At 36.2% G+C, this 10,929-nt stretch overlaps 1 non-coding gene across 1 annotated transcript; it reads left to right on the forward strand.

Annotated features, from left to right (window-relative positions):
* The first annotated feature begins 5,629 nt into the window (after positions 1-5,629).
* On the forward strand, positions 5,630-5,738 carry LOC116151453 (U6 spliceosomal RNA). The gene has a single exon (XR_004138488.1). It is a non-coding gene; the product is annotated as a U6 spliceosomal RNA (small nuclear RNA).
* Positions 5,739-10,929: the final 5,191 nt, after the last annotated feature.

The raw sequence follows: 10,929 nt of genomic DNA on the forward strand, positions 1-10,929 counted from the left end.
GTTAATCCAGAGAAATATTTATCCAGAGAAATAAACATAAAAACCTATATCCATGAAAAAGTGAAGTAAACAAACAAACAGGACATATACCATGAAAAATCACAGAAGCTTTATGCATTGTATGCCAAAACTGAAAAAAAAAAAAAAAAACTAAACTAAAATTCCATCAATAGGTGAATGATCAAATAGATTGTAGTATATTCATTCTTTGGAACACTTTTCTACAATAAAAGAAAAGAACTAAGTAATAACACCAAAACACATAAGAATCTCAAAAATATTTTGTTGAGTAAAGTCACAAAGGAGGACACAAGGTGGAACATACTTTTGTGTAAAGGTCTACCTCAGACAATGGTAGAAAGCATAGTAGAAATCAAAGCAGTAAGTAATTGACTGGGGTTAAGGTACATCTCAGGAGTTCACTGGGAAAGGACCAGAGGGGTATCTTGGGCAATGAGAATGTTTTACAATGTAACAGGGAAGTGGGTCACCTGCCCATAAACATTTTTTTTGAAAACTCACATAATTTATATTTAAGTTCTGAACATACATTCCATGCAAATTATGTCTCAAAAATAAAAGTATATAGACATTATAATTTTTATGATTCTATCAACATTGTTTATTTGTATCTATCTGCATACTTAATTCTCCTGCACTCATATGACCTCCATGATGATTATGGTCTCCTCAGTTACCCTGCCTAGAACTACTATCGTTAGATGTCAATTCTTTTATGCATTTTTTTCTTTTTTTCTTTTCTTTTTAATTGAAGTATCGTCAGTTTACAACATTGTGTCAATTTCTGGTGTATAGCATAATGTTTCAGTCATACATATATACATTATTCTTTTTCATATTCTTTTCCATTATAGGTTACTACAAGATACTGAATATATTTCCATGTGCTATAGATGTCACTTCTTTTTTTTTTAATTGAGGTAGTCAGTTTACAATGTTGTATCAGTTTCTGGTTTACAGCACAATGCTCCAGCCAAACATGGATATACGTATATTCATTTTCATATTCTTTTTCACCATAAGCTACTAGAAGATATTGAATATTTTTCTCTGTGCTAAATGATATAAACTTATTTAACTATTTTATATATACCAGTCATTATCAGCAGATATCACTACTTTTGAATCAATCCTCTTTTTCTTAATTTTTTTTCATATTGTCCAGTCTTTGCCCTACATTATGAGACATATTTTCACTTGATTTTATCTTTGAGTTTTAAATTATTATTTTTACAATTATATTTTCAATTCATAACATTTTTTATGTCATTTTCCATTGAGTGATTTATTCCTGCCTCATGGTCAAAATATCTGCATAAATTTCTCTGTGAACACTCAAACTAAATCTTTTGGCTGCCTACTGGCCCATTGTTTTTTGTTTGTTTGTTTTGCATTGTTTTAACTTGATTGTTCTCTTTCATGCCAAGTTTTTCTTATTTGTCTGTAGATCTTGTGGCTCTTTTCATATTTAAGAAAGGACTACATTACTTTTCTTATTTCTTTGGTCTTCTGCTATTGCTCTGTTTGACTATTGGGTTCCTACCTGAAAAGAAATGGTGACCAGAAATCTGGTGGAATTGATATGTTTACCAGGCTTGCTGCACTACAAACTTTGCTTTCTCCTCACTATTCAGAGAACTCCCATCTGAGTAAAGGTCAACAAAATATGAGGCCAAGGGGAGCCACAGTCCCATTAATTAGCAGGGTTACAGAAGGAACTCCAAGTAATTTTGGTTTTGTTTTATTCTTGGGTGTAAGTATCAGACTGCTTAGCTCTCTTGGTGGAGGGATGAAGGCTAATTGGGAAAACTTTTCTGAAGATAACCTTTCAGTAACTTTATTCCTTTTCTCATGTTCCTCACCCAGCTTTTCAACTGTCCCCTTCCCTGATTTCCATCAGGATGACCAGCCCCGAATATACTGCAGCTCCCTCCTATTTACAATGCAAGCTACAAGTTTCTCTGTTCTCTGTGTCTGTAGATTTGTTTTCCATTACTTTGTCACTTCTAGAAAATTGCCAACATATATTTATCTCTTGTGATTCACCACCACTATCATCCCAATGAAGGATGTCAGGGAAGAGAGATGTGTTTTGTCCACAGTTTTTAAGGAAAAATAAAAAGCCTAGCCTACAGGATTTAACAAACAGTGTAATCTCACTTAGTATCATCAGAGTTCATGTTACTGCAATAGTCTCATAATGATAAACAGAAAACAATTTTTCTACAGTGAAACTGCATCAAAATTTATTGAAACAATGCTTTTGGATAAATTATTTCATTTCTCTAAGCCAATGTTCATATTTCCAAAAGTAGATAGAAATCATAGTACTGACTTCATAGAGGGCTGATAGGATTAGATTAAATGAGACATATGAAGGAATTTAGCATTCTACCCAGCACTTACTGATATTTGACAAATTTTAAGCATAAATGTTATTGTCCATTACCTCCTTCATCCCTTTGGAAATTCTGTGGGATGCAGCACATTTTGAAAAGAACACTTTGCCTGTTCCTTGATGTCTTCTTTGTCCCAAGGCATGCATGTGGACAATTTATCAATAATCATGCTGTTGCTTACCCCTCATTCATCTGTTCTAAACTAGAAGTCAGTCATCACTGTAAAGATCATCTCAATTCAGTAATAATATACTGTTTTGTACTGCTTAGCTACTTTGTAATGATTTATCTAATTTGTGATTTCTGGCTTCCTACTAAATTTCAAAGACTGAAGTGGAACATATTAGTGAATAACACTGAATTCTCCAAATACTTGCTATTTGTCCCATCCTAAATGCACCCCAAACTTCCTGCTACCTAAAAAAATTATACTTTTCCATGTCATATGTAGCATAAGAATAATTCTATCAATGGTGACTGATTCTCAATTGACAGTAATGCTTAAGCTATAATTGAAAACATTTCCCACATTACAACTTGGTTAATTTGTTTGTTCCTAAGTATAATTTTTGAGATAATTCCTTGCTCTGTTTTGCTCTTGAAGTCTAATCAAGAGGCAGATCTACTGCCAGTTACTGTAAAAAAATAACAGGAATAAGGTCAATGTGAAATGACAAGGACTCGGCTGGTTTTTGTGATCATATCTGAAGTACAAAGGTTGTGCCTTCAGGATTTCATAACCTGAACTCTGAGCTGCCCACAGTGGTGTCATCTGAGACCTTATCTAAGGCTTGAACTAGAAAATACCTTAGAGATTTTCTAATGGGATTTCATTTTTCTTTATGAATATATGCTTGTATCATAGTCCTCAGGTATCTTCTCTGCTTCCTGTAGGAGGATTTGTCCAGGCTCAATGCTGCATGAGTTTCAGGGTCTCCTGTAGGAGGAGTGTATACTGTCCCATTGTTGATACTCTGGATTAGTGATGTACTGGGTCAATGGTATCTGAGAACACATGGTGTATGCTACATATGAGCAAAGGCTTTCAGAAGCATCACACATTTCTACCAGTTCTCTTTTTTCCCTCCAACAAGAGAAGGACATGTCCCAAATAGGGCTGCTCCTCCCACCTAGGTTCTGGAAAAGGGGGTCCCAGAAGCAGATCTGAGCAATCTGTTGACATAAAATATGAACAGGAAATAGATATCTGTTGTCATGAAGCCCCTAAGGTTTTGGAGTGGTTAGTCATCACAGCAATGCAGTATTCACTTTAATCCTAAGCCTCTTATCATCAATGAAGGTGAGCATAGACATGTATCCTATCTGAACAAGGATCAGCAGGATATTACATCATTTCCTAAATCGAATCATATTCACATTCCAAGATTAAATGTTAATTTGACCTGATAAAATATTCTTGTAAGTCAATGTTGTTGACTATAGTTTGCTAGTACTGGGTGTTGTTTAGACTCTTCCCGCCTCCCTCAGTTCTGCATCTGGGTCTATTCCTTTCTTTTTATTTTATCATTATCTATCTTTAAAATCGACTGCCAGGTTTTCTGTATCTTTCTATTGTCCAAGGGAGTTTATACATCCTAATACTGTGTATTAGTTAAAATTTAAAAGCAGTCTCAGGAGGCAGGGCTTCAAGATGTTGGAATAGAAGGATCTGGAGCTCACCCTGTCGCACAAATACATCAAAAATACAACTACATGTGGAATAATTCTCACAGAATACCTACTGAACTCTGGTGGAAGATCTTGCACAAGTGGGACTACAAGGAAAACACCATTAAACTGGATAAACAACTGGATCCTACTGTATAGCAGAGGGAACCATGTTCAATACCTTGTAATGGCCTATAATGAAAAAGGAATATGAAAAGGAATATACATATATGCATATACATATATTTATATATATAGTACACTAGAAATTAACGCAACATTGTAAATCAACTATACTTCAGTGAAAAATAATAAATAGAAGCACATATATATATATATACACAAAAAATAAAATAAAATCAGTCTCCTTGAAAATTATCTTTGTCTTCACTATATTTATTTTTGCTTAAACTTTTAGCAATTCAAAAGTTTGTGCTAAGTAAACTCCTTATAAAAATATTCTTTCTAATTTTTGATGTAGCAGTCTCAAAAAGCTGTATACTTTGGCTCATCTTACAGTTCAACACTGTACTTCTCGTTGGCACCCTCCTTGGCATTTAACTTTCTCCATCAACTATTTCCTTCAGGTACTTCTCATGGTATAAAAATATGTTTATATGCCCTATCTGCAAGAGTCCCTTCTTCAATTCTCTTTAAATTTTTTGTGGAAGGTACATACTTCTTTCATTCTTTCCTAATCTTATTGCCAACTATACAGGTGGGATTAAAAAGTTAACACATGTATTTAAATTATCACATTTACTAAAATTACTTTTCTAAGTTTTTTTCTTCATTATTATTTTTTTTCAAGGTCCAGCTTCAATGACACATTTTCTGTACCAGGTCCCTTGAAATTCCAAATTAGAACAGTTAGTCCATCCTCTGTGCTCTTCTAGAACTTTCCACATCATGCTAATATAGTAATCATTATATTATATTTCAGCTATATTTGGACATATTTACCCTCTTTCTAAACTATGTTTTCCCTTGTAGCATTGTATTCATTATAGAAAACCATCTGGCATATCATAGGTTCTCACTCAATTTTTGCTGAATTTAATTGGAATTCAAGAAATTGGCATCCATCACATTCATACTTCCTAAATTATTAGGTATGAATTGGCTCCAATTGAAACTCAGATGAATAGAGGGATAGAAGAATTTTTGTCAAATTTCCAGAAGTTATTTTTTTTCCTTTCATTGAAGTGAAGATTGGAATTAATATTTAAAAACAATGCTTCCCTCTGCTTGGATTTCTGGTTGTATAAATGTTAAGCAGATGTCCTACACTAGAATACAAACTGTAAAAAAAGAAGAGGTAAATAGCTCTGTCTATCATCTTTAGAGTATTTATCTTGTGAAGGACTTAAATTTCTGAGAACACATGATTCCAATATGTGAAGGTAGAGAGAGGATTGGAGAATCCCAGTTAGGAGCTGGAGACAGCATCTGGACACTTCTCCTGGAAGGAAGGTAAGAGTGAGGTGCGTAAGTCATCCTTGGAAACAAGACTCCAGCCTTAATTAGTAAAGGTTACGGTAGTGCTCACTTTGGTAGCACATATACTAAAACTGGAAGGATACAGAGAAGATTAGCATGGCCCCTGCACAAGGATGACACACACCAATTCAGGAAGCATTCCATATTTTTGAAAGAAAATAAGTATACATACGTATGTATATACTATGCTGTACACCAGAAATTAACACAATGTTGTAAATCATCTATAATTCAATTAAAAAAAAAAAAAGAAAGGGTTGCTGTGAAGGACCTTATGCTATGTAACATTGCAGTAGTGCTACATATTATGATTTTCCCCTTTCTAGATTGTCATTCCCTACTGTTAACCCCATGTCTTCTATAAAGCTTGGTTAAATGTAACTTGGCTTTGAGAAATAAAGTGGGCAATAAGAGCCCAGGGGAGTAGGGCTGGAGGCAAAAGTCTGGAGAAGACAATTCTAAGATATCACTCATGCAGTCAATCAATCAAAAACATTTGTCAAGCACCTAATATGAGGCAGGCAATGGACACAGGGCAGTATACAAGACAGATAAGATTCCTATTTACAACCTACTACAACAAATAGAAATTAAACATATGGGATCAATATCTAATTTTGCTTTCAATTTCAAAGGTTTTCTTTCTCTGGTTGAACTCATGAGCCAGTAAGCCACCGCTATTGGGATGGCTGTAACTTCCGTAATGAAAGGCAAGGCAACAGAAATTGTCATAAAATCTAGAATTGAATTTTAAAATAAGAAACCCTTCCAAACTCCTGTAACCACAGATTTATGCACCACTTAAAATAAATACCTACCAATGAAACTAATCACTGTAATTCTTTTCGGGAGAAACATTTATACTAGAGGTATCCTCATGATACCTCTTGGCTTGATTTGGCAGAAATGCAAGATAGATAAGCTACTTGGGGAAGAGGGAACATGTCCCAATCCCTGCCCCCAGCTCTTTTCAAAATGTGTGCACCAGCCTGAGTTTTCGCATGTAATGCCTACGTCTAATTATTTAGCTTGGCTCCAAAGAATTGGTGAAGCATGCTGTTTATGGAAAAAACCTGCTGATTTTACACCCTGAACTAAAATCACCTACCCAAGCCTTGAAACTGCCTCAGTGACAGCCCTTCAGAAAGCGAGTTAGCCACTTACCAACACTCAGCACCAAGGCACTAAAAACGCGAGAAGTAGCATTTGAAATGGGCAAGAGAATAGAAATGAGAAGCTAAGCTTCAGAGAAGTAAGTGAGGAATTTCCCATGAGGTTTATTTTACAAAGAAGAAGAGACAGGCAGACAAGGAAAGAGAGGTCAGGAGAGTGAGGGAGAATAAGCAATATTAAATACAGCCACAAAAGTATGACTTGGAATCTAAGGAAACTATTGCAAATCAAAATAAAGAGAAAATAGAGTTTGTTGTTCTTTGTCTGTTTCACATTTCTCACGTATAAAACCTCCAAATGTGAAAGCAAACAATAGTTTACCAAAAATGTCCTAACATCATACTACTGATTGCTCTGCTATTCCATCGACAAGTAGACATGTAGTTGAATGGAATTACTCATTGCTATGTTTTTAATCTTAAACCCTAATCATATACTTCTCTCTTGAGCGCACTGTGTTTAAACTTCAGGTTCTTTCCAACTTAATTAAAATGAAAACAGTGAGGACATTTCGAAAACTCCATGAAATTTCTGGTTCAACACCTGGTATTTTGCCCTGTGTAACAGAGACTAAAAACAGAGATAACCCAGAGGGACAGAATGACTCAGGAGAGCACCTTTCACTTCCATGTTGGTAGTTAAAATCCAGCCCAAAGCTGCAGTGACTAATCTGCTTCCATCTGGTTGTTCCACAGAAGCAGGTAAGAAACTGAGGAAAGGTGCTCTTCAATATTTGATAATCCCGTTAACTGGTAAACCCCCGGGGCAGTCACTGAAAGGATGGTTGATACTGGAGATACAGGGAGGACACTGATGAGACACCAGGGGTTCTTTCTTCCAGATGCAGAGGAACCATTCCTATGTTTTTCTTAATACTTGATATAGGAATTGTCTCTAGTAGTATTTGACATGATGAAAAATTATTTTGTACTTTTCCAAAGACAAAGTATTTTAAAATCTCTCAGAGATAGTTCAAATGATGAGACTCAAGAAAAGTCCAATGGATGGTAACTGTGTTTACTCTGTCCACAGTCTATAAAACACAGATAACAAAGAAGTAAGATGTTTAGCTTCTTATATTTGGAAGTCAGCATGTGGATACATTCTGTACATCTGAAATATCTTTATAAATAAGACAGCCCTCATTATCTGAAGTTAAATGTTACTGAGTCCAAACTCATTCTGCTCACCACATGACAGGCCAATAAATGGGGAGATGAAGTGTTGGGGCAAGGAATAATGATTTTATTCAGAAAGCCAGCAGACTGAGAAGATAGCAGACTAATGTCCTGGAGAACCATCTTCCCAAAGTCAGAATTCAGGCTCCTTTTATACTAAAAAAGGGTAGGCAGTAGGCTTGGTTGTTGTAAACTTCTTGGTGTAGAAATTATTTGTTCTTAGAATCCTTTGTTCTTGCAGCTCATGATGTCCTTGTAAACCTCCAAAACAACAAATGTTATTTTCTATTCTGCAACTTGTTATCTTTATATGAATGGAAAAGTATTAATATCCTTAAAGGTCAGAGCTTTGAGAATGTGATATCCTGTACATTTCTGGCTCTAGGCAACCTTCTTTGACAAAAGGTGCCGAACCAGCAAGACTAAACTTAAGAAACAGCACAGGGTTGAAGTCAAAGGAACAGATCTAATATGGAGTCAAATTTATTTATTTTTTCTATTAAAAGTGTATAAATCAGACCTGTTATCTTCCATTTAGATTCCTAAGTAAAAGGTAATATGCTAAACCAATTTTTTTTTTATTTTTTATATATTTTTTAGTAAAGGGCATTGGCTAAGAAGAAAAAGATTTTTGCCTAGTTATGCTTCACTTGAATTTTATAACCTTATTTTTTCCATTAACTTATTTTCTAACAAAATCTTGTTATGGTTAATTTAAATGGGAGAACATGACACACTCCTGTGGTCACTGCTACTTCCACTGAGGTTATATTTATAAATATATACATATACATATAACATACACATATACATGAATGCATATATAAAATAGTGAACATAAATAAGTAAATGCGGTTTTCCAGGCCATATTTTCAAGTCAGTCCCTTAGTCAGTCAGCATTTCTGATTGTTGATGGTTCTTAGTAATCTGCCTTTTGCAAAAGCACTCAAGGAGAATCTGAGGGAAGGAAGTAATAAACAAAATCACCCTCATTTTCAAATGAGAAAATTAAGGGTCAGATGGCTTAAGTGAGGTACTCAAAGACAGATAGGTAGGTAAGAGATGATAGATGATAGACAGAGAGGCAGAGGGATTTCTTCTGACTCCAACCTATGTGTATTTTGCCACACAGGGTTGTATGATCGTGTTTGCTAAGGTTCTTCTGGTTGATGTTTGCTCTGGAAAGCATAAGCAAAATAAACTTATTTGAATTTTTTTTGGACAACTCAGGGTAAAAAGCAAAGTGGAACATACAGTTCTTGGTCAGGATAAGACCCAGGCAGCACTGAGACCTCAGGCACAAGTTTACAGGAATTATTCTAAGGTGTCAATTTATCTCTAAGATCTCTTTTAGATCCCAGGAGTCTCAGTCCCTCTATTTCTATTCGAGTTGTAAATTCTGCAAAAAAAAAATTTGATTTCCTTAAACTGGAGCAGATTATATTCCCTTAGTTGAAAACAATGGCCAGTGAAACAGGTCCCAGAGCACAGCTGTAGCTCCTGGAGCAACTTACTGAGGTGCGAAGTCCCATAAAAAAAGACCGGCAGGACCCCAAGCAGGGCCACTACTCTCTTGCCAACACTATCTGGTTCCCTGTCCTAGTGGCATTATCTCTTTGCCTCCGAAACGGCTTATTTCTAGGAAAGTGGAACTTACCCCTAAAATTCTATTGGTTCCCTGAGCTAACTCCTGATTGGTCCATTTGTAGTGCTTCATTTGCATGGATCTCACTCCTGATTGATCCATTTCTATCATTCCTGATTGGTACATTTCTACAAAGCGTGTTCCTAATAAGTCAACTTTTGTTATACCTTATTTGCATACGATGTTGCAAAGTGTAAACCGGCAACCTATAAAAGCCTGTGTAAACCTACAGATGGGGGCCAGAGCTTGGAGTATTAACTCCTCTGGGCCTGCTGGCATAATAAACCTGAGTTCTCCAACTCTGAGTGCTGCTTGGTCTCTCACCTGGATCCAAGTTGCTGTCACAACTGAGCTGGAACACTGAGCTATAACACACTTTGCTGCAACATTTCATGTACTGAAACACTTCCCAATAAAGGAAGAATCATTTTCAGTAGTGACACTCAATGCTAATGTTGCAGATAGGATTTTGGATCCTGAAGGACAATTCAGATATAATACCCCACCTTAGGTAGCCAGTATACAGGGATCCTATCATGAGATTAAGTCAGAAATATTCAGAGAACAGATATGACACAGTTAAACAGAAAGAACCAAATCTAAAAATCTCTGGAAAAGCACAAAAGATAGAGGTGAGGTCAAGCATGCCACAAATCCAAGGTTCAGGATCTGAACTAAAATGGAAGCCAGCGAGACATGACGTAGGAATAGATGGTGTCATGTGACTGCATAGGTGGAATGAAACCATCTCAGGTTTGATTTATGGGATGCAGTTGTCCTGTGCCTGGATGGATCCTGCTGGTTTAAATGTGTTTGCAGAACAAGACTTCTTAACAACTTGGATTGTGATAGTAAGAAAGTTGCTAGCCACAGTGATGACTAGACTTTTTACCCCAAGGAATATGGATGATGAATATCAGAAAAATTCTCTCAGTCTGACTTACTGCTAAAGCTTCAGGTCTTCATTTTTCTTAGCTATCTCACAATACTGTTGCCAGTGACTAGGTTCTTGTCTCATCACAGAAAGAATTCAGAGATGAAACAGGAGGTTATGAAAGCGGGAATTTGTTAGGGACAGATAGTACACTCTCAAGGGGAGAGTGGCCAGACTCAGGTGAGCAGCTGTGCTGAGTTTCTTTGGTGAGTTAGTTACATAGGGTATAAAAATGAATGGGCGGAATAGTCACTGAGGAGGGAAAGGTTTGGAGCCGTAGTCCTTGATTTTCATCCCAGCTCCACCTTTCCTAGGGGAGGAGGAATTTTTGTCCTTATCTGGTCTGGATCAGAAGTGTCGTGGCGTGGGTGCATGTATGGCGCTTCTGATCTGCGAGGCTAATTTTATTGT

This window comes from Camelus dromedarius, chromosome 6, assembly GCF_036321535.1.
Source record: "Camelus dromedarius isolate mCamDro1 chromosome 6, mCamDro1.pat, whole genome shotgun sequence".
Taxonomy (NCBI): Eukaryota; Metazoa; Chordata; class Mammalia; order Artiodactyla; family Camelidae; genus Camelus; species Camelus dromedarius.